Source organism: Cyprinus carpio, chromosome B19 (genome assembly GCF_018340385.1).
Source record: "Cyprinus carpio isolate SPL01 chromosome B19, ASM1834038v1, whole genome shotgun sequence".
Classification (NCBI taxonomy): Eukaryota; Metazoa; Chordata; class Actinopteri; order Cypriniformes; family Cyprinidae; genus Cyprinus; species Cyprinus carpio.
The window spans coordinates 29,031,537-29,053,800 of record NC_056615.1 but is presented as its reverse complement, the minus strand read 5'-3'; the positions used below and the strand labels follow the sequence as shown (position 1 = coordinate 29,053,800).

The 22,264-nt window shown below is 37.3% G+C and overlaps 2 pseudogenes; both read right to left on the bottom strand.

Moving 5' to 3' along the window:
* LOC109070544 overlaps positions 1-22,264 on the bottom strand; it is a 731,031-nt pseudogene that overhangs the window by 462,035 nt on the left and 246,732 nt on the right.
* The window catches only part of LOC109086281, a 69,677-nt pseudogene that overhangs the window by 43,699 nt on the left and 3,714 nt on the right, over positions 1-22,264 (bottom strand).

Below are 22,264 nucleotides of genomic sequence, written 5' to 3'. Positions count from 1 at the left end.
AAAAAAAAAAAAAAAAAAAAAAAAAAAAAAAAAAAAAAAAAAAAAAAAAAAAAAAAAAAAAAAAAAAAGAAAAAAGAAAAAAAGAAAAAAAAAAAAAGAAAAAAAAAAAAAAAAAAAAAAAAAAAAAAAAAAAAAAAAAAAAAAAAAAAAAAAAAAAAAAAAAAAAAAAAAAAAAAAAAAAAAAAAAAAAAAAAAAAAAAAAAAAAAAAAAAAAAAAAAAAAAAAAAAAAAAAAAAAAAAAAAAAAAAAAAAAAAAAAAAAAAAAAAAAAAAAAAAAAAAAAAAAAAAAAAAAAAAAAAAAAAAAAAAAAAAAAAAAAAAAAAAAAAAAAAAAAAAAAAAAAAAGAAAAAAAAAAAAAAAAAAAAAAAAAAAAAAAAAAAAAAAAAAAAAAAAAAAAAAAAAAAAAAAAAAAAAAAAAAAAAAAAAAAAAAGAAAAAAAAAAAAAAGAAAAAAAAAAAAAAAAAAAAAAAAAAAAAAAAAAAAAAAAAAAAAAAAAAAAAAAAAAAAAAAAAAAAAAAAAAAAAAAAAAAAAAAAAAAAAAAAAAAGAAAAAAAAAAAAAAAAAAAAAAAAAAAAAAAAAAAAAAAAAAAAAGAAAAAAAAAAAAAAAGAAAAAAAAAAAAAAAAAAAAAAAAAAAAAAAAAAAAAAAAAAAAAAAAAAAAAAAAAAAAAAAAAAAAGAAAAAAAAAAAAAAAAAAAAAAAAAAAAAAAAGAAAAAAAAAAAAAAAAAAAAAAAAAAAAAAAAAAAAAAAAAAAAAAAAAAAAAAAAAAAAGAAGAAAAAAAAAAAAAAAAAAAAAAAAAAAAAAAAAAAAAAAAAAAAAGAAAAAAAAAAAAAAAAAAAAAAAAAAAAAAAAAAAAAAAAAAAAAAAAAAAAAAAAAAAAAAAAAAAAAAAAAAAAAAAAAAAAAAAAAAAAAAAAAAAAAAAAAAAAAAAAAAAAAAAAAAAAAAAAAAAAAAAAAAAGAAAAAAAAAAAAAAAAAAAAAAAAAAAAAAAAAAAAAGAAAAAAAAAAAAAAAAAAAAAAAAAAAAAAAAAAAAAAAAAAAAAAAAAAAAAAAAAAAAAAAAAAAAAAAAAAAAAAAAAAAAAAAAAAAAAAAAAAAAAAAAGAAAAAAAAAAAAAAAAAAAAAAAAAAAAAAAGAAAAAAAGAAAAAAAAAAAAAAAAAAAAAAAAAAAAAAAAAAAAAAAAAAAAAAAAAAAAAAAAAAAAAAAAAAAAACAAAAAAAAAAAAAAAAAAAAAAAAAAAAAAAAAAAAAAAAAAAAAAAAAAAAAAAAAAAAAAAAAAAAAAAAAAAAAAAAAAAAAAAAAAAAAAAAAAAAAAAAAAAAAAAAAAAAAAAAAAAAAAAAAAAAAAAAAAAAAAAAAAAAAAAAAAAAAAAAAAAAAAAAAAAAAAAAAAAAAAAAAAAAAAAAAAAAAAAAAAAAAAAAAAAAAAAAAAAAAAAAAAAAAAAAAAAAAAAAAAAAAAAAAAAAAAAAAAAAAAAAAAAAAAAAAAAAAAAAAGAAAAAAAAAAAAAAAAAAAAAAAAAAAAAAAAAAAAAAAAAAAAAAAAAAAAAAAAAAAAAAAGAAAAAAAGAAAAAAAAGGAATGAAGAAAAAAAAAGAAAAAAAAAAAAAAAAAAAAAAAAAAAAAAAAAAAAAAAAAAAAAAAAAAAAAAAAAAAAAAAAAAAAAAAAAAAAAAAAAAAAAAAAAAAAAAAAAAAAAAAAAAAAAAAAAAAAAAAAAAAGAAAAAAAAAAAAAAAAAAAAAAAAAAAAAAAAAAAAAAAAAAAAAAAAAAAAAAAAAAAAAAAAAAGAAAAAAAAAAAAAAAAAAAAAAAAAAAAAAAAAAAAAAAAAAAAAAAAAAAAAAAAAAAAAAAAAAAAAAAAAAAAAAAAAGAAAAAAAAAAAAAAAAAAAAAAAAAAAAAAAGAAAAAAAAAAAAAAAAAAAAAAAAAAAAGAAAAAAAAAAAAAAAAAAAAAAAAAAAAAAAAAAAGAAAGAAAAAGGAAAAAAAAAAAAAAAAAAAGTTTTAAGAAAAAAAAAAAAAAAAAAAAAAAAAAAAAAAAAAAAAAAAAAAAAAAAAAAAAAAAAAAAAAAAAAAAGAAGAAAAAAAAAGAAAAGCAAAACAGATGAAAGAAAAAAAAAAAAAAAAAGAAAAAAAAAAAAAAACAAAAAAAAAAAAAAAAAAAAAAAAAAAAAAAAAGAAAGAAAAAAAGAAACAAGAAAAAAAAAAAGACAAAAAAACAAAAAGAAGAAAAAAAAAAAATAAAAAAAAAAAAAAGAAAAAAAAAAACAGAGAAACAAAAAAAAAAAAAAAAAAAAAAAAAAAAAAAAGACAAAAAAAAAAAACAAAAAAAAAGAAAGAAAAAAAGAAAAAAGACAGAAAGAAAGAAAAAAAAGAAAAAAAAAAAAACAGAAAAAAAAAAAAAAAAAAAACAAAAAAAAAGACAAAAAAAAAAAAAAAAACAGAAAAACAGAAAAAAAAAACAAAAAGACAAAAAAAAAAAACAAAAAGAAAAAGAAAAAGAAAAAAGATGAAAGAAAAAAAAACAGAAAGAAATACAGAGAAACAAAAAAGACAAACAGAAAGACAGAAAACAGAAAAACAGACAGACAAACAGAGGACAGAGAACAGAAGACAGAAAAAAAAAGACAGACAGAAAGAGAAAAACAGAGAAAAAGACAGACACAAAAAGATAAAAAAAAAGAAAAAAGAAAAGAAAAGAAAAGAAAAAGAAAAGAAAGAAAGACGAAAACAGAAAACAGAAGAGAGAAACAGAAAGAAACAGATGAACAGACAGAAAAAGACAGAAAGGACAGATGAAAAGACAGACAGAGAGAGAGACAGACAGACAGACAACACAGAGATACAGAGAGACAGAAGAGAGACAGACGGAAAAAACAAAAAAAACAGATAGAGAGACAGACGGACAGATGAATAGACAGACAGACAGACAGAGAGATGGACAGACAGACAGACAGAGATACAGATGAACAGACAGAGAGACAGACAGACGGACATATGAACAGACAGACAGAGATACAGAGAGACAGATGAACAGACAGAGAGACAGACGGACAGATGAACAGACAGACAGACAGACAGAGATACAGAGAGACAGATGAACAGACAGACAGACAGACAGAGAGACAGACGGACAGATGAACAGACAGACAGACAGACGGACAGATGAACAGACAGACAGACAGAGATACAGATGGACAGACAGACAGACAGACAGATGGACAGATGAACAGATGAACAGACAGACAGACAGAGATACAGAGAGACAGATGAACAGACAGACAGAGAGACAGACAGACAGATAGACAGATGGACAGACAGAGAGACAGATGGACAGATGGACAGATGAACAGACAGAGGTGTGTGCACCTTTTTGGTCTCTCCTCCTGCCGTGGGTCTCCAGGTGAGTCTGTAAAAGGAGACGTCAGATGCGGCGTGTTGCCACATCACTCTGAAACTATCAGTGGATACGTCAGTGCAGCGGAGATCCAGTGGCAGAGGAACTTCACCTACAACACAGACACACACATTTAAAAAACACAAACTTTCAAATCAAAATACCCAAAACTTTAAAGCCCGCGACAAAAATAAAAAATGAACTACTGCCCCGCGACCCCCCCCCCCCCCCCTTAACAACCCCTTATTTTGGAGCCTCCAAACACCTTTAACTTTAGCAAACAGCGGGATACGTTGTGTTGCTGCACGTGATGTACGTACGTAACTTGATTGTGATTGACGCTGAAGTAATCTCGTAATGTCTGGGACAAAATTACAAATTGAATTAAAAAAAAAAAATATATTATATATATATTATATTTATTTTTATTTGTATATAATGGTGTATTGCAAACACCATTTAACAAGTATTGAATTAACCCTTTCACACGTAAGTTTAAAATATTCTGGCTGACCCCCCAGCGTTAGTTTTTCAAGGCGATCGTTATTTAGATGTGTCACTTTATGGTTTCCATGGTGACGCGTCATTTGCTTGTCACGTGACACACCGCAGAAACAACAGAGCTGAATGAATGATGATCTGCTTTTATGTCATTTTTCCTTTTTTATCTCAAAATATTCACAAATTCGTTAGGTATGGCATGAAATAGCTGATATTCCGATTTTCAAATATATGCAAGTGGAAGTATTTTTGTTGTTTAAACACCTTTATAACGATCGCGTTAGTTGAGCTGTATGCGCGATGGGCGCCGCATCTTAAGTTTGTGCAGCAGACGCAGTTCAGAGAATCGGATCTGTTGGATTTACAACACGTGAATTCATCCACTTCTCCTGAAATACATAAAAGTAAGTGGCTGGTGAACTGGGAGAATAATAGAGTAAACTTTAAAGTTACTTACACAATGTGTATCTGATATGCATAAAACGTGTCTAATTTTTGACATCAGTATGTATTTTACAAACTCTAAATGTATTGTTTTTTTAGTACTTATATGTCTGAAACCTAAAATAAACATTATGTGGTTGAAAACACTGAAAAGTTGTGATGACAGCTCTGAGCGCGCCTGTCTCTGACTCAGCGCCAGCCAACGCGCGAGAGCACATTTGAATTTCACGTCATACACTGACCGGTGTGATCGTACACTCCAGGGACCAGCCTAGACTGATCACCGGTGTGATCGTACGTGCGAAAGGGTTAAATTAATTGAAAAAAATATATAGGGCCTATATATTTTTTCCACTTTTTTTATAGAAATCATCTCGCGACCCCTGCACCAGGGTCCCGGGGGGTCGCGACCCCCACTTTGGGAACCACTGCTTTAATGTATGTTTTTTTTGCATTTCAATTCAGTTCTTATGTGATATTATAAATATATGAATGTGTGTGTCCTCACTGGTGGTGAAGCTGTCCGTCAGAGGTTCTGCTTGTCCCTCGTCATACAGGGCAAAGATGGCGACGGTGTACTCCGTCAGAGAGGTCAGGTTACGCAGCAACAGTGTGGTGACCTGACCCACTTCCACCTGAGGTAACCAAAGGTCAAAGGTCAGAGACAAGCCAAAACAATTCAGTTCACAGTGGCCAGATGCGCTCTTACCTTATTGGTCTCCACAGCGTCCGTCTTCACATAAACAATGCGGTAACCTTTGACCTTACGAGATGCCGCGTCCCACGAGAGTTTAGCGGAGCTATGACTGATGTCTGAGATGCGCAGATTACGAGCCGGAGTCAGACGGACTGAGAGCGAGAGTCAGACAGATGATGTTACCAGCTAGTATTTAGCACACATTGGTGTTTCTGTTGTGTATTGGTGGGGTTTGTACTTACGTGTGGTCCCCTGTGCATTCATGGTTTCACTGACCTCCTCTCCGTACAGGGCATAAACGGTCACTATGTATTCGGTCGCAGGAGTTAAACTGTCCAGTTCAACCTGAGTCACGGAATCGGACACTTTAATCTGTAAACACACAAATACACACTCACTGCCAGTGTTGGGGAAAGTTACTTTTAAAAGTAATGCATTACAATATTGTGTTACTCCCTAAAAAACTAATTACATTAATTAGTAATTTTGTATGTAAATTAATGCATTACATTTCTTTTGGATTACTTTTTAAATCTGGGCAGGCCTTGCTTGTTTGTTTTTAATATAAAAAAGTTCTTCTTTTACAAATGTAAAAGCCTTTTCACACAAAAAGTGAAATTAATGCACCTCCGGCTAAAGGAAATGTAAATTCATGTCTGTACGGTAGAGGAAGCCGCTCAAACAAATTGCACGAAGATTAAAGAGAATAAAGTTCAACACTATTCAGCAATAATACAAATGAAACACAAATGTGAAATTTTGGCTTAGTATGGTTGAAATTGATCATCAAAGGTTAGTAGCAAAGACATTGGTTAATAAAATGGGATTAAATACATAAATTTGTCTTAACATATTTAATTGCAGGTTTGTATAATATACTGAGTTTGCATTTGACTGTTTTTATTCATTTTTAGGAATACTGAATCTTTTGTGAGATGAGTAAATGCATCATGTTCACACAGCACACACAACGCTCTGCACTTACTCCTGATTTCTGTCACCATAGCAACAGCAGAGCTGTCACTCAATACATGAGAAACAAAGTAACTGGAGTTACTTATTTGAGAAAACTAACTAAAATATTTCCTTCTAAATTAAACAGTACTCACAGATCTGAGAATATCTACATTCATGCCTTTGTGTGTGTGTGTTTATGTTTTCCACCTCCTTCTCATCTGCAGACTCGCCCTCCGTCATAGGGCCATACAGGATCGTGTACCCAGAAGCCCCTTCTGCCTTCCGCCAGCGCACACGCATGGAACTGTGAGTGATGTCATGCAGCTCCAGATCACTGACCGCTGGCAGTGCCACTGACCGACAAACACAACAATCAACAACCATACAGACACAAGAACTACTGCAGGACAATAAAACAGATCAGACATATACAGTCCATCAGTTCAGCATGAAATACATCAGATGTGTTTATCAGACATATAAAACAGAGTACTTATAGATCAGACACACACAAATGATCATTTAATAAAATAATAGATCAGATGTGATTATATATCAGATGGTGTATTAATAGATCACACGTGATAATAGATAATGGGCCAGATTTACTATACTGTCTTTTACCTTTAAAATAGCACCGTCAGGATTTAATAAAGACGCGCAGTGAAGAATTAGCGTTGAAAAGAAGTGTACACAGTTATTTTTGCACCTGACCTTTTTGAATATTCGTTTGTAGGGGTTTCCCTTTCAGACGCAAAATTTATGGGAGGAAAGTATTAAAATGAATCATGCAACATGATTTACTAAATTTTGTTCTTGTCAAATTACTGGTATTTGTGCAATTATTTAACAGCCAAAAAAAGCATGTCTTAAGCAGGCAGTTATTTGCACTGCTCTTGGTAGATTGTGCTGGTCATTATGGAAATTACCTGCTGTGTCTGTGTTCTTTAATGGGCGCATTTTCAGTAAATCACATGCAGAATTTTCCCCTCCCATTGGTGCTTTTATGGAATTGCGCTCTAATGCTAATTTGCCCTGTTTAGTAAATCTGGCCCCAGATGTGATTATATAGATCAGATGTAATGATCAGATCAGATGTGATAGATTAGATCAGACACACTCACAGGTGGTCTCGCTGCCTCTCAGCGCTTCACTGGCTGCATTGCTGTAGATGGCGAATACAGTGATCTGATACTCCGTCAGAGAGTTCAGATACCTCAACACCACAGAGTTCTCATCGCCGTTCACCACCACCTGCACAACACACCGCATTCACATACACAGATGCACAACGGTGTCTTTCACTAGCTCTCCTGAACTCACATTCACAGATGGATATTCAAAATGATATACCATGAAGCCTTTTCTATTATTGAGGCAAGCCAGAATGTGCTCAAAAGTGGCATGTTCTACTAAATTTCTGAAGATCTTAAGTATAAACACACACATACCTCCTCGGGTCTGGATTCACTGGATGAGTAATACACCACTCTGTACTTCTCCACCGGGCCTGCAGCACGAGTCCATGACACACGGAAGCTCCTGGCCGTGACCTCAGAGGTCACAAGGTTACTGGGAGCATCCGGTGGCCCCGTGGAATACGGATCTGTCTCACCTGAAAACACAAAGAAATCACCTAACCAGGATAGTATGAAGGCACAAATACATCCTGCTGTTAAAGTCTTAGCTTTGTTAAAGGTCACAAATGCTGCCATTAGAGTGAGAGACTCAATCAGCCCGGAGCAGAGAGGCCACAAATCTACCAGAAACGCACCGCTGATCTCTCTGCTGAGTTCAGAGACGCGCTCGCAGACACTCCTGGTCAGTCCCTCCACGATGGAACTCATCACGCTGAAATCAGCCACGTTATACACGTGTGTGTCCTGCGGTGGGGAGGCGATGGCTCTCAGCTCGTTCTCATCCGCATTCTTCACTCCTGCAGATTCACACAGTCAGAAAACTATTAACTTACAGTTTTTTCCAACTGCTTACATTTTCAAAACTTTGCCTCTTTTTCAAAAAACTTTACACACAAATCCAGGAATTGCACACACAAAATGTAAAATGCCTCACATCTCTTGCAAAATGAAGCACTGAATTCAAATTATCACAAACCCATCTCAAAAGCAAACATCTGCAAACACCTTTGCAATAACATTAATTCCTATTAGATTTTTGTGTTACATAGAGAATTGTGCTTCCGGCTTCACTACCGTTCAGACGTTCTAGCTTACTGCTCTGCACTTTGCTTCTTATTTCTGTACTTTTCTCCGATTTTTCTACAACTTTTACTTCAGCAGATCAGCACAGTGCTTAAACAACAGATTTTTGGCACAAACACTAAAACTAAAAATTCTTTGGGACTGGAATAATACTACAAAAAGAAGACTTTGCCTCCGACTGCCAGAAGCTTACATTCCGAAGATGGGAAAAAAACTGCCCACATTCAAACAGAAGAGAGAGAGAGAAAATGCCTCCTGTTGGATCTACTTGTTCCATGAACTGCTGCAAACTTCTACAAAGGATTGTGGTTCTTGAAAAAAGTTACTTGCTGAACTTCCAAAACAGACGGAACACTCAGCAGACCGTCGTCATGGACCCTCTCAGCATACAGCCGGTGAGTCCCATGAACCTTCTGAATCTCAACAGTTTATACCAAGTGTAGAGGAACAAGCCGAAACTGATCGCCACACTAATCAATGGCACAAACACTGAGCAAGACCCAAAGGCACACAAGACATATTTTTTTTACATATTGCTGCCGTAGCATCCTCTACCCCAGATTCGACTATGACAAGGCTTGTGAATACTGGTATTCTACCACCCCTATACATCTTGAGAACAGATTTGAAGCATTAATGAACGCGGGTGAGGAATCCCCAAATGTGATTAAACATGTATCGGATCAGCCAGCAGCTAACATCACTACTAACAGGCGCTCAAGGTCGAGCAGACAGCGGCATTCAGCTCAGAGCGCAGCCGAGCCCAGGACTCTGATAGTGGGTGACTCTATTATCAGAAACATCAGTAGCAGAAATACGCTGCTACTTTCATCAAGCAACAGACTCTGATGTGAACAAGGAACTTCAGAACATTCTGATGAAGCACAAGACTGCAAATCGAATCATCATCCATGTGAGGAAGAATGATATTCGGAAAGAGCAGTCAGAACTCCTTAAGAAGGACTTCAGAATCAGAATCAGAATGAGCTTTATTGCCAGTTATGTTTACAAATACAAGGAATTTGTTTTCGTGACAGACGCTTCTGCAGTACAACAGAATGACAGCAACAGAACAAAAAACACATAATAAAAGAATAAAAAATACAAATAAGTAGGTAAGGAATGACAATATACAAATTGACAGTTGTATGTGCAGGTATATTACAATAGGCAGTTTTGTATGTACAGGTATACTGTGTGCAAATTTGAAGTGTAGACTAAGTATGTGTGTTAGATAAATAAGTGTATGTGTATGTGTGTATAAATGGTGTAGTGTGTTCCACAGTTATTGTCAAGTGTTCATGAGATGGATTGCCTTGGGGAAAACACTGTTCCTGTGTCTGGTCGTTCTGGTGCTCAGTGCTCTGTAGCGTCGACCAGATGGCAACAGTTCAGAGAGAGAGTGTGCTGGATGTGAGGGGTCCAGAGTGATTTTGCCAGCCCTTTTGCTCACTCTGGATGAGTACAGTTCTTGAATAGAAGGGAGGGTTGTACCGATGATTCTCTCAGCAGTCCGGACTACCCTCTGTAGTCTTCTGAGGTCAGATTTAGAAGCTGAGCTGAACCAGACAGTTATTGAAGTGCAGAGGACGGATTCAATGATGGTGGAGTAGAACTGTTTCAACAGCTCTTGTGGTAGGTTGAACTTCCTCAGCTGGCGAAGAAAGTACAACCTCTGCTGGGCCTTTTTCACAATGGAGTCAATGTGAATGTCCCACTTCAGGTCCTGAGAGATGGTGGTTCCCAGGAATCTGAATGACTCCACAGCAGTCACAGTGCTGTTCATGATGGTGAGTGGGGGTAGTGCAGGGGGGTTTCACCTGAAGTCCACGATCTGAAGAGCAGACCTGTTTGCTCTGTAGGCAAACTGAAGAGGATACAGCAAGGGTCCAGCAATGTTCTTCAGGTGGGCCAGCACCAGTTTTTCAAATGACTTCATGAACACAGACGTTAGAGCCACAGACCTGTAGTCATTTAGTCCTGTAATTTTGGGTTTTTTTGGGATGGGGATGATGGTTGAGCATTTGAAGCATGAAGGGACTTTGCACAGCTCCAGTGATCTGTTGAAGATCTGTGTGAAGATGGGGGCCAGCTAGTCAGCACAGGATTTCAGACAGGCTGGTGTAACAATCTGGGCCTGGTGCTTTTTTCCTTGGTTTTTTTTTTTGGTCCTTTTCTGCTTCTGGAAGACCTGGCACACCTTCCTCTTCGCTGATCTGAATTGCAGGTGTGGGGGAGAGGCGGGTTGCAAGAGGTGTGAATGGTGTGAGCGGTTGTTTGGAACGGTGTTCAGGGCAGGTGATGTGTGTTCTTTCAAACCTGCAGTAAATCTTGTTCAGATCATCGGCCAGTTGTTGATTTTCCACAGTGCTGGGGGATGGTGTCTTGTAGTTGTTGATCTCTTTCAGACTTTTCCACACTGTCGCTGGAAGTGAACTGAGTCCTTATTTTTTCAGAATAATTCCTCTTTGCCACTCTGATCTCCTTTTCCAGTGTGTATGTAGCCTGTTTATACAAGACATTGTCTCCCTTCCTGTAAGCATCTTTGGCCTGACGGAGCTGTCTGAGTTTTGCTGTGAACCACGGTTTGTCATTGTTGTAAGTTAGATGAGTCCTGGTAGGAATACAGATATCCTCACAGAAACTGATATAAGATGTTACAGTCTCTGTGAGCATGTCCAGATCGGTGGCAGCAGCTTCAAAAACACTCCAATCAGTGAGGTCAAAACAAGATTGTAAATCCAGCTCTGCTTCATTGGTCCATCTTTTTACAGTCCTTAATACAGGTTTGGCTGATTTAAGTTTCTGCCTGTAGGTCGGTATATGATGAACCAGAGCGCCCCAAAGCCCCAAAGCTGCTCATGGAACAGAGTGATATGCATCCTTTATTGTGTTGTAACAGTGATCCAACAGTGAACTCTTTGAAACACTTTGAAGATTTAAAGTTCAGTCGTTCATCATTGGACAACTCCCAGCAAGGGGAACTAATATGTTTTTATGGTTGCTTGGGCTGAACACATGGCTACAAAAATCTTGCAATATAAAAGGACTGAATTTCATAGACAACTTCAATCTTTTCTGGGGCCATAGACAACTGTTTAAACCGGATGGCCTCCACCCAAACAAACTTGGTGCTAGAGTGCTTAAGGACAATATCTACTTCTCCCTCCGCCATCCTTCAGCAGAGTGTGTCAATCCATTCAGCACACACACACCAGGTCCGAGTCATCATGTGGTTGATATATCCCACAAGGACACTGATAACACCATCCAGCCACAACAAGCACTGCTGATGGACACTATCCCGGCTGAGCCCTGCCCACAGAGCTCCTCACAGACAGACTGTGATGTATCTGTGATGTATCAAACAGATACAAGACTCAGCACCCAAGGACGACCTTCTGGAAAACAGCCAGGGAAGCCAGGACAACATATCACAGCCACAGGAAACACCAGAGACACAGCCCATCTCACCGGACACATTATCCCTCTCTCCAGCATCTCCACTTCTGTGCTTTTCACAGAAAATAAAGGAACTGGTGTATGCTGGGACCAAACTCTCCCACTCATTCGCTGCAAGCCCCCAGATATCAACTAAAAAACGGCGGGTCCCCACAATCACCGAAGCCTATGGGCCCTGCTCCAGTGAGAGCTCTCCGGCCGCTGCCACAACGCCAGGGCCCAAACCCTCCTCCATCTGCTGTAGGTGAACCAAAAACAACTGATAGCAGCTCTAAGTGATATGTGTCGGGTCCCCGCTATAATAGCAGCAACATTCACAAATGTTTACAGAACAAGCGGGAACCCAGTGTGCCTGTAGCTTTCTCTATTTCTGTTTTATCACATGATAGAAAGTCTAAGGCCTTCTTAAGCCGAAGGGCTAACTTATCTAATCTGCGGCCTATAATGCATCAAACTAAAATTTCTGTAAAGAACTGCCATCAAGTTAGCATTTTTAAACATTCGCTCACTAAAAAATAAATCATTTCTAATCAATGACTTAATAACCACAAACAATCTGGATTTTATGTTTCTAAACAAAACCTGGCTAGAAGACAGCTGCAGTGCAACAGTCCTCAATGAAGCAGTCCCTCCTAACTTTACTTTCATGAGTGTGTGCAGGACTGTTAGGAGAGGTGGAGGTGTAGCTGCTCTATTTAAAGATGTATACCAATGCAAGCAAGTGTCATTGAGTACTTGTCTTTTGAATATCTAGGGATTGTGTTGAAAGGTGCTCCACACATTCTGTTTATCATTATTTACAGGCCTCCAAAATACTCTCCAGCCTTTGTTGAAGAGGTCACAGAAATGTTATCAATGATTTCTTCAGAGTTTGACTGTTTTGCTATTGCAGGGGATTTTAATATTCACAGAGATAATGCAGAAAACAAATCTACAAAATAAATTATAATTGTTTTAAACACTTTTGACCTGATTCAGCATGTGCATGGACCCACACACAGTCGAGAACACACTCTAGATTTAATCATCAGTAGGGGTCTAAACATTTCATCCATTGTTATTAAGGACATAGCGCTATCTGATCACTTCTGTATTTTCTTTGATATAGTGATCTCTGCTACCACTGTATCTAGATCTGTCTCTGTCAGAAGGAGATGCATTGACGAGAACATTAGTGTGCTATTTATGGAGGCTTGTCTCTAACACCAAGCATTTCTGCAGACTCTGTTGGTCTTCTCCTTGATTCCTTTAACTCAAAAGTTAAGAATGTTATTGATGATATTGCTCCAATAATAGTCAGTAAGAAGACCGGCAGACAGAAATCAGCTTGGATAAAATCAACAGAAGTACAGAGTATGAAAAGACAATACAGAAAAGCAGAGCGGATGTGGCGGAAGACGAAACTTGAAATTCACTATAGCATCAATAAAGACAGGTCTTCATGCTTTCAGTGTGGAACTAGCCACAGCTAGACAGACTTTCTTCTCAAACCTTATAAACAGTAACTTAAACAACACTCACACTCTTTTTGATACTGTTGAGAGACTGACAAACCACCCAAGTCAGATTCCCAGTGAAATGCTCTCAGACAGCAAATGCAATGAGTTTGCTTCCTTCTTTTCTGAGAAGATCATTAATATCAGGAAGGGGATTAGCACATCCTCAAGTAATGCAGAGGTCAGACAGATTAAGCCACAATATCAAAAAGAAGATACTATGTCTATTTTTGAAGCAATTGCTAGCAACATTTTGGAAGAAATAGTGCAGCACCTAAAATCGTCAACCTGCTATCTTGACACACTTCCCATATCTTTTTTCAAAAGTGTGCTTAACTGTTTAGAAGCAGATCTCTTAGAAGTGGTGAACACCTCACTTCTTTCTGGGACATTTCCAAACTCCCTGAAAACTGCAGTTGTTAAGCCCCTTTTGAAAAAGAGCAATCTTGATAACACCATTTTGAGCAATTATAGACCAATATCTAATCTTCCTTTTATATGAAACATTTTTGAAAAGGTAGTTTTTAAACAGTTGAACAAATACTTAAACTCAAATGGATACCTGGACAATTTTCAATCTGGTTTCTGACCGCATCACAGCACAGAGACAGCGCTCATTAAGATAATAAATGATATTCGCTTAAATTCTGATTCTGGCAAACTATCAGTGCTGGTATTACTAGATCTCAGTGCTGCGTTTGACACTGTCGATCATAACATACTACTAGAGAGACTGGAAAACTGGGTCAGGCTTTCTGGGATGGTACTCAAATGGTTCAGGTCATACTTAGAAGGGAGAGGTTATTATGTGAGTCTAGGACGTCCATGACATGCGGAGTCCCACAAGGCTCAATTCTTGCACCGCTCTTGTTTATCCAGAACACACCCACACTTAATCAAAAAATCAGAAATAAACAAATCTCCCATCACAGCTATGCTGATGATACCTAGATTTACCTAGCCTTAGTCACTGCATTTGGAAACAAAGACAAAGTTTTCAAGGTGATAACATACCTTGACTCTAGGGGTCTAACAACTAAAAATCAAGTCAGGAATCTTGGTGTGATTCTGGAGACAGACCTTAGTTTCAGTAGTCATGTCAAAGCAGTAACTAAATCAGCATACTATCATCTAAAAACATTGCAAGAATTAGATGTTTTGTTTCCAGTCGAGACTTGGAGAAACTTGTTCATGCCTTCATCACCAGCAGTGTGGACTATTGTAATGGTCTCCTCACCGGCCTTCACAAGAAGACCATTAGACAGCTGCAGCTCATCCAGAACGCTGCTGCCAGAATTCTGACTAGAACCAGAAAATCTGAGCATATCACACCAGTCCTCAGGTCCTTACACTGGCTTCCAGTTACATTCAGGATTGATTTTAAAGTACTTTTACTCGTTTATAAATCACTCAATGACCTAGGACCAAAATATATTGCAGATATGTTCACTGAATATAAACCTAACAGAGCACTCAGTCAGTTAGAAATACCAAGGGTTCACACAAAACAAGGGGAGTCTGCCTTTAGTTACTATGCCCCCCGCAGTTGGACTCAGCTTCCAGAAGAGATCAGATGTGCTAAAACATTAGTCACATTTAAATCTAGACTCAAAACTCATCTGTTTAAGCTGTGCATTTATTGAATGATCACTGTGCAATGTCCGAACTGATTGCCCTGTATTTTATGCAACCCGAAATGATTGCACTGTATTTTATGTAAAATCATGTTAAATTCATTTTAAATCATTTTTTAAATCATTTTCAAAGTTTTTAAATTCCTTGTTTTATTTTTGTTATATTTTTTTCATGATTTTACTTTCTTTTATGTAAAGCATTTTGAATTACCATTGTGTACGAAATGTGCTGTATAAATAAACTTGCCTTGCCTTGTGTTTTGCAAAAAGTGTTTTATGAAATTGAGTCAAAGGCAGAGAAAAAGTGTGTGGTTTTACAGATTTGGTGTGTGCTTCTTCTGTTTGAGTGTCAGCTTTCAGAAATTGTGTGACAAGTAAAGATTTTATGTGAAAGTAGTTGAAATAAAAACTGTAAGTATTTTCAAGACTGTATTTAAGTTATAGCTGGTTTTGTTCTGATACCGATAGCAAACAGCTCGATCCCAGCATCTCTGAGTGTCTGAGCAGGAGAAAGAACATCGTCCTGTGATTTCCCATCCGTGATCAGAATCCCAATCTTAGGAACGTCAGGTCTGGATCCAGATTCAGCTTTGAAGCTGTTCTCCAGAATATACTTCAGAGCCAGACCTGGAAACACACATGGATGAGCAGATGTGTTACAGTGAAAATCATTTAGATTTATGTGTGATTGTGTATATGAGTGTGAGTTTGTGTGAATGTGTATATGAATGAGTTTATGTTAGTGTGTATATGAGTGAGTTTTTTTGAGTGTGTGTATGTGTATGCGTTTATGTTTGTGTGTGTATATGAGTGAGTTTGTGTGTGTGTGTGTGTGTGTGTATGAACCTGTGAATGTGTTTCCTCCTTTATAAGGCAGATTCTTCACAGCCTCGATCACGGCCTCTTTAGTGCTGTGTGTGTTCAGATGCCACTCAATCCGTGGATCCCCGCTGTACTGCGCCAAACCTGAACACACACACACACACACACACACACACACACACACACACACACACTATTAACACACAGCACAAACACAAAGGAAACAAACAAAAGACTCCAGACGCACCAACACGTGTGTGTTTAGATCCCACCGCAAAGGCCCTGACGAGACTTTCCAGAAACATCCGCACCAAACGGAAATTAATTCTGCCGATGCTCCACGACCCATCCACCAGAATCACGATATCTGCGATGGCTGGAGTTCTACATGTGAACCCGTCCACTAAGGAGACAGACAGACAGAACAAACACCGGATGAAAGAGCAGCAGCAGCAGGTGACAGAATAAATACTAGCACAAGGGCTGCGTCTGAAAGTTCACGCTCAGGTCAAAGGATGAATGACACAAACACTCAGAGTGCTCACGAACGTCTTTATTTCAGTTTTGGACTGTCAGATGTTTCTGCTACAACACTACTGTGTCTGATTTCCTCATGATGATCCTGAGCCGCCTCTGAACCAGACGAAAGACGCTCTCACCTGCAGAGAAACATTCAAATCAGGAGAAACAGAACAGAATTAAACACAGGAGAGAACAGCGTGTAGAATAGCATGACATCACATATGTGTTCTGCTGTTCCTGCTGTAACGCATTCAGCTTAAGCTCTCTGCATTTGTCTTACAGTCCCAGATGCCTAGCTTTGCTTTTACCCATAATACCGTGCTCTGTCAAGTCTATACACATTAGGAACGTGTGCTTTCAGAAGTCTGTGACAGCCTTGTGCTGTCTGTGAAAGGAAAGTCGAGCTGTTTGCACAAACGAGTGAAAGAACAATCAGACATTCTGCTACGTCCCCTGCGAAGCGGTCGTGATGGAGTGAAGGTCAAAGGTCAGGGTCATATATAAATACACACACATACACTATACATTTTGAAAATATTAACATGTATATACATTTATATATTTAAATTGATGAATCTAATGTTTTGAGCAGTGTGTGTGTGTGTGTGACAGTCAGTCCCCACAGTGGTGTGGATATTTACTGTACTTCAGAATCACAGATTCTAGCCTACATCTTTGAACATATGACCCAAATAAGAATTTTCACTGTAAATTGTCATCTGAACAAGCAAGTAACAAGTCTGCCATGTTTGTTCTGACCAACTGAGAAAAAAACATTGTAATAAATCATGCTACCAATGGTGATTAAATCTAAAGATCAGTTCACATCACATCAAATCAAACCATGCAAGTTTATATTACTGTTATACTTTATTCATCACCAGCATTGCCCTTAGTGTGTATAAGCGTGTAGATTTCATGTTCTGTACAGCAGGAACCCCCAAACCTGGCCCACGAGATCCACTTTCCTGAAGAGTTTAGCTCTAACCCTAATCAAACACACCTGAGCATGCTAATAAGTGTCTTCAGGATCAGTAGACAATCACAGGTGGGTGAGTTTGATCAGGGTTGGAGATAAACTCTGCAGCGCATTGGCCCTCCAGGGCAAGATTTGAGGATCCCTGCTGTACAGTCTAATCTTTAAATGTCATTACCAACACTTGAAGAGCACGCTATGTACGTCGAAGGAAGGCCTGCCCGACCAATCTAAAGCCTGTCCCTCTGACCTCTACTACAACGCTCTCTATTCCAGTTGATCTCTGGAACTGCCAGTCAGCTGTTAACAAAGCAGACTTAATTTCTTCTATTGCTACTCATTCCGGTCTCAGCCTCATGGCACTGACTGAGACTTGGATCAAACCTGAGGACACTGCCACTCCCGCAGCCCTCTCCGCTTATTTCACTTGTTCCCACACCCCTCGTACGACTGGGAGGGGTGGAGGTACTGGTCTCCTTATATCGAAAGATTTGAAATTTGATCTTCAACCACCACCTACAGGTAACAGTTCATTTGAATCACATGCTGTTACTGTAACCCACCCTGTTAAAATCCACTTTGTGGTCATTTATCGTCCCCCAGGTCAATTGGGAAACTTCTTGGAGGAGCTGGACGTGCTGCTATCAAACTATCCTGAAGATGGTACTCCTCTGGTACTGCTTGGCGACTTCAACATCCACCTAGATAAACCCCAGGCTGCTGACTTCAACACTCTGCTCGCCTCATTTGATCTCAAGCGAGTCTCTACTACAGTGACTCACAAATCGGGCAACCAGCTGGACCTCATCTACAAGTGCTGTTGCTCCGTGGACAACTCTTTAGTTAATCCACTGCACACCTCAGACCACTTCCTCATTACTGCTAACCTAGCACTTACTCCTGAAGTGGCACACGCTCCAACGCAGGTCACCTTTCGACGGAACCTACGCTCACTCTCTCCATCTCGCCTATCCTCTGTGGTTGCATCCTCACTTCCTTCACTCTCGTAGTTTTCAGCTCTGGACACGAACAGTGCTACGGACACTTTTTGCTCCACTCTAACCTCTTGCTTGGACAACTTTTGCCCACTGTCGTCTAGACCAGCACGCACCACCCCATCTGCCCCCTGGCTGTCCGATGTACTCCGTGAACATCGCTCTAAACTCAGGGCTGCAGAGAGGAAATGGCATAAATCAAGAAACTCTACCGACCTCAGTGTGTATCAGTCTCTCCTCTCCTCCTTCTCTGCAAACGTCTTCACTGCTAAAACATCATATTACCACGACAAGATTAACAACTGTTGTGACGCTCGGACACTCTTCAAAACCTTCTCTTCTCTTCTCAATCCGCCTCCACCTCCTCCTCCATCGACTCTTACAGCTGATGACTTTGCAGTTTTCTTCACAAATAAGACAAGAACCATCAGTGACCAATTCTCCACACCGCAGACTGAGGATAACTTCACAACGACTAATGCCTCACTCGTTCTCCTCCTTCTCTCCACTCTCAGAGACGGACGTTTCCAAACTTATACTCTCCAGTCATCCTACTACTTGCCCACTGGATCCGATCCCCACTCACCTCCTTCAAGCGATTTCTTCTTCAGTCATACCTTCACTTACTCACATTATCAACTCCTCTCTTTTCTCTGGAACATTTCCCTCAGCATTTAAGCAGGCTCTCGTAAGCCCACTGCTAAAGAAACCATCCCTAAATCCAGCACTTCTAGAAAACTACAGACGCTGTTTCCCTTCTTCCATTCATTGCAAAGACACTCGAACGAGCTGTGTTCAACCAGCTCTCTATGTTTCTTGTACAGAACAACCTCCTGGACAGCAACCAATCTGGCTTCAAAAGTGGCCACTCAACTGAAGACTGCCCTGCTCTCGGTTACTGAAGCCCTGCGACTGGCAAGAGCAGCTTCAAAATCCTCAGTACTCATTTTGCTGGACCTGTCTGCTGCTTTTGACACCGTTAATCACCAGATTCTCCTGTCCACCCTCAGAAAGATGGGCATCTCTGGAACCGCACTCCAGTGGCTTAACTCCTACCTTTCTGATAGATCCTTCATGGTGTCTTGGAGGGGTGAAGTTTCTAAGTCACAACAACTTGCTACTGGGGTTCCTCAAGGCTCAGTACATGGACCACTTCTCTTCTCCATCTACATGACGTCATTAGGATCTGTCATTCAGAAGCATGGCTTTTCCTATCACTGCTACGCTGATGACACTCAACTCTACTTCTCATTCCAACCAGATGACCCGACGGTAGTTGCTCGCATTTCAGCCTGTCTGAGTGACATTTCTAGCTGGATGAATGACCATCACCTTCAGCTCAACCTTACTAAGACTGAACTGCTGGTGGTTCCAGCTAACCCATCGTTTCATCACAACTTCTCTATACAGCTGGGTTCGTCAACCATAACTCCTTCCAGGACGGCCAGAAACCTAGGAGTTGTGATGGATCATCAGTTAAGCTTCACAGACCATATTGCTACAACGACCCGGTCCTGCAGATTTGCCTTATACAACATTAGGAAGATTGGACCCTTCCTGTCAGAGCAATCCACCCAACTTCTTGTCCAAGCTCTTGTTCTCTCCAGACTGGACTATTGTAATGCTCTCCTGGCAGGCCTTCCTGCATGTACTATCAAGCCTCTGCAACTGATCCAGAATGCAGCAGCGAAGGTTGTCTTCAATGAGCAAAAACAGCTCATGTTACTCCTCTCCTCATCAGGTTACACTGGCTACCAGTAGCCGCTCGCATCAAATTCAAGGTACTGATGCTTGCCTACAAGACGACCACTGGCACGGCGCCAACATACCTAAGCTCATTAGTTCAATCTTATGCGCCCTCCAGAAGTTTGCGCTCTGCAAGTGAACGACGCCTTGTGGTGCCATCCCAAAGAGGTTCAAAATCACTCTCACAGACTTTTTCCTGGACTGTGCCCGGCTGGTGGAATGACCTCCCAATCTCAATTCGAACAGCTGAGTCTTAAAAAAAAATCAAAAAACATCTAAAGACTCATCTTTTTCGCCTGCACTTAACCAAACATACCGTTTTCTTTTTCTTGTCTATCATATTTAAAAAAAAAAAAAAAAAAAAAAAACCTGGCTACGTGTTCTGTACTAGACTAACTGAGACTTGTCATAGCACTTGTATACCGTTGTTGTTCTCTCGTTGATCTGATTGTCAAGAGGATGTTCTCATTTGTAAGTCGCTTTGGATAAAAGCGTCTGCTAAATGATTAAATGTAAATGTAAATGTCATACCATTCAAATTTCATATTAAGAAATTCTTTTAACCCAAAAAGCTAATTAAGCTCCCTTCAAACTGGTTGTCTGTAAAATACAGATCTTGTGTAATCCCAGGCACATTTAAAACTGGAATATAATTGAATTTCATTCACATGTGTTTCATAAACACATAATCCTTTCTGGATTACAATCCGCCATCAAAATGATACGTTTAATTATTCCAGCTGCTGTGAGAAAGGCTATAAAGGATCCTCACCTGCGAAGCCGAGTAGCAGGGATGTAATGACGTGGCAGCATGCTCGAATTTCCCACACATTCCTACCCTTACCACTCAAATAGAAAACATTATTATAATCTAACCGCTGTGAATAGGGCTAAAGTAAGGTGATAGACTTCAACACTGGCTGGTTTTTCATCTGCTCAAATATTGATTTTGGATCATTTTTAACCAAAAAAAAATTTACGGACTGCAGCTTTAATATATAAACAACCTATTTTTATTAAATATATACATGCATGTGCTTGTATTTATTTATACATAAATATACACAGTACACACTCTTTCATTATGTAAACAAAAACTTTTATTTTGGATGCAATTAATGCAATTAGATTTTTTTCTATCTGTTTTCTTTTTATTTATTATATAATTTTTAAAAAATTGCTACGTGTTCTGTGTTAAGCTAGCTGAGACTTGTTATAGCACTTGTATATCATTGCTCTTTTGTTGATTTTGATTGCAACTATTGTCCTCATCTCTAAGTCGCTTTGGATAAAAGCGTCTGCTAAATGACTAAACGTAAATGTTATTGTTCTTGATGTGAACTGGCCTTAACATTACACCTGAAAACATGCATACTAAATGTTTGTTTTGTCAATGTCTCATTCACATTTACCCAGAACCTAACTAATTAACTGGCTACAATTGACTACATGATGCATATACAAATGATCAGGAGGATAAGAGTCAAATAATGCTCAGATAACGGTCAATATTTAAATATGGAACAATTAACATTAGCAGCTATTAATTCACATGTATAATACTTCAGTATGACTTTAATGTGTGCTGTGATTAATCTTGCTGCATTTCACAATTTTATTTTGTTATGAAATTTAATGACAAATTTTTTTGACAATAATTTCTAAATATATACATTTTTCCTTTATTTGTCCAGAATGAAGCCTGTTCAGTCAGTCGGCAAATTGTTTATAAGTAACTTGAACTCTGAATCACATCAAGAGTTTGAAAGAGACATATAATACAAACAATAATCATAATTTGATTGCAATATGAATTTTCACTAAAACTTCAGCATGAAGTGTTTCAGACGGACACATCGCTTCATTCTGAACAACCTGTCAAGACAAAAAAGAGAAGCGACAGCTAATAATCAGAGAGAGAGAGAGAGAGAGAGAGAGAGAGAGAGAGAGACGAGTGCAGGATAGAGAGATACGTGGCACACCTGCGCGCCCATAAAGCACAGAGACTCAGAGAGAGATGAATAAAAGTCTTCAGCTAGTGTAGACTTGCAGAGGGAATCTGTGCAGACACAGCAGGACAGAGGAGACAGCGAATGAGAAAAGACGTGTGTTTCCGTCTGACGCATCCGTCAAGCTCATGTTTACACAGACACAGAACGCTGTGCAGATCTGCTACTGTGTGTCTGATGTTTGTCAGACTGAATGATCATCTGTTACTGCTGTTATACTGACAGTCAGGCAGAGCTTTACGAGTCGACCTCTGAAACTGTCTACATTTCGGCTAAGAAAAAAATTGCATTATATATTATTTCTGAACATACACTAGCAGTCAAAAGTTTTTGGACATTAAGATTTTTAATTTTGTTAAAAGAATTATCTTCTGCTCACCAAGCCTGCAT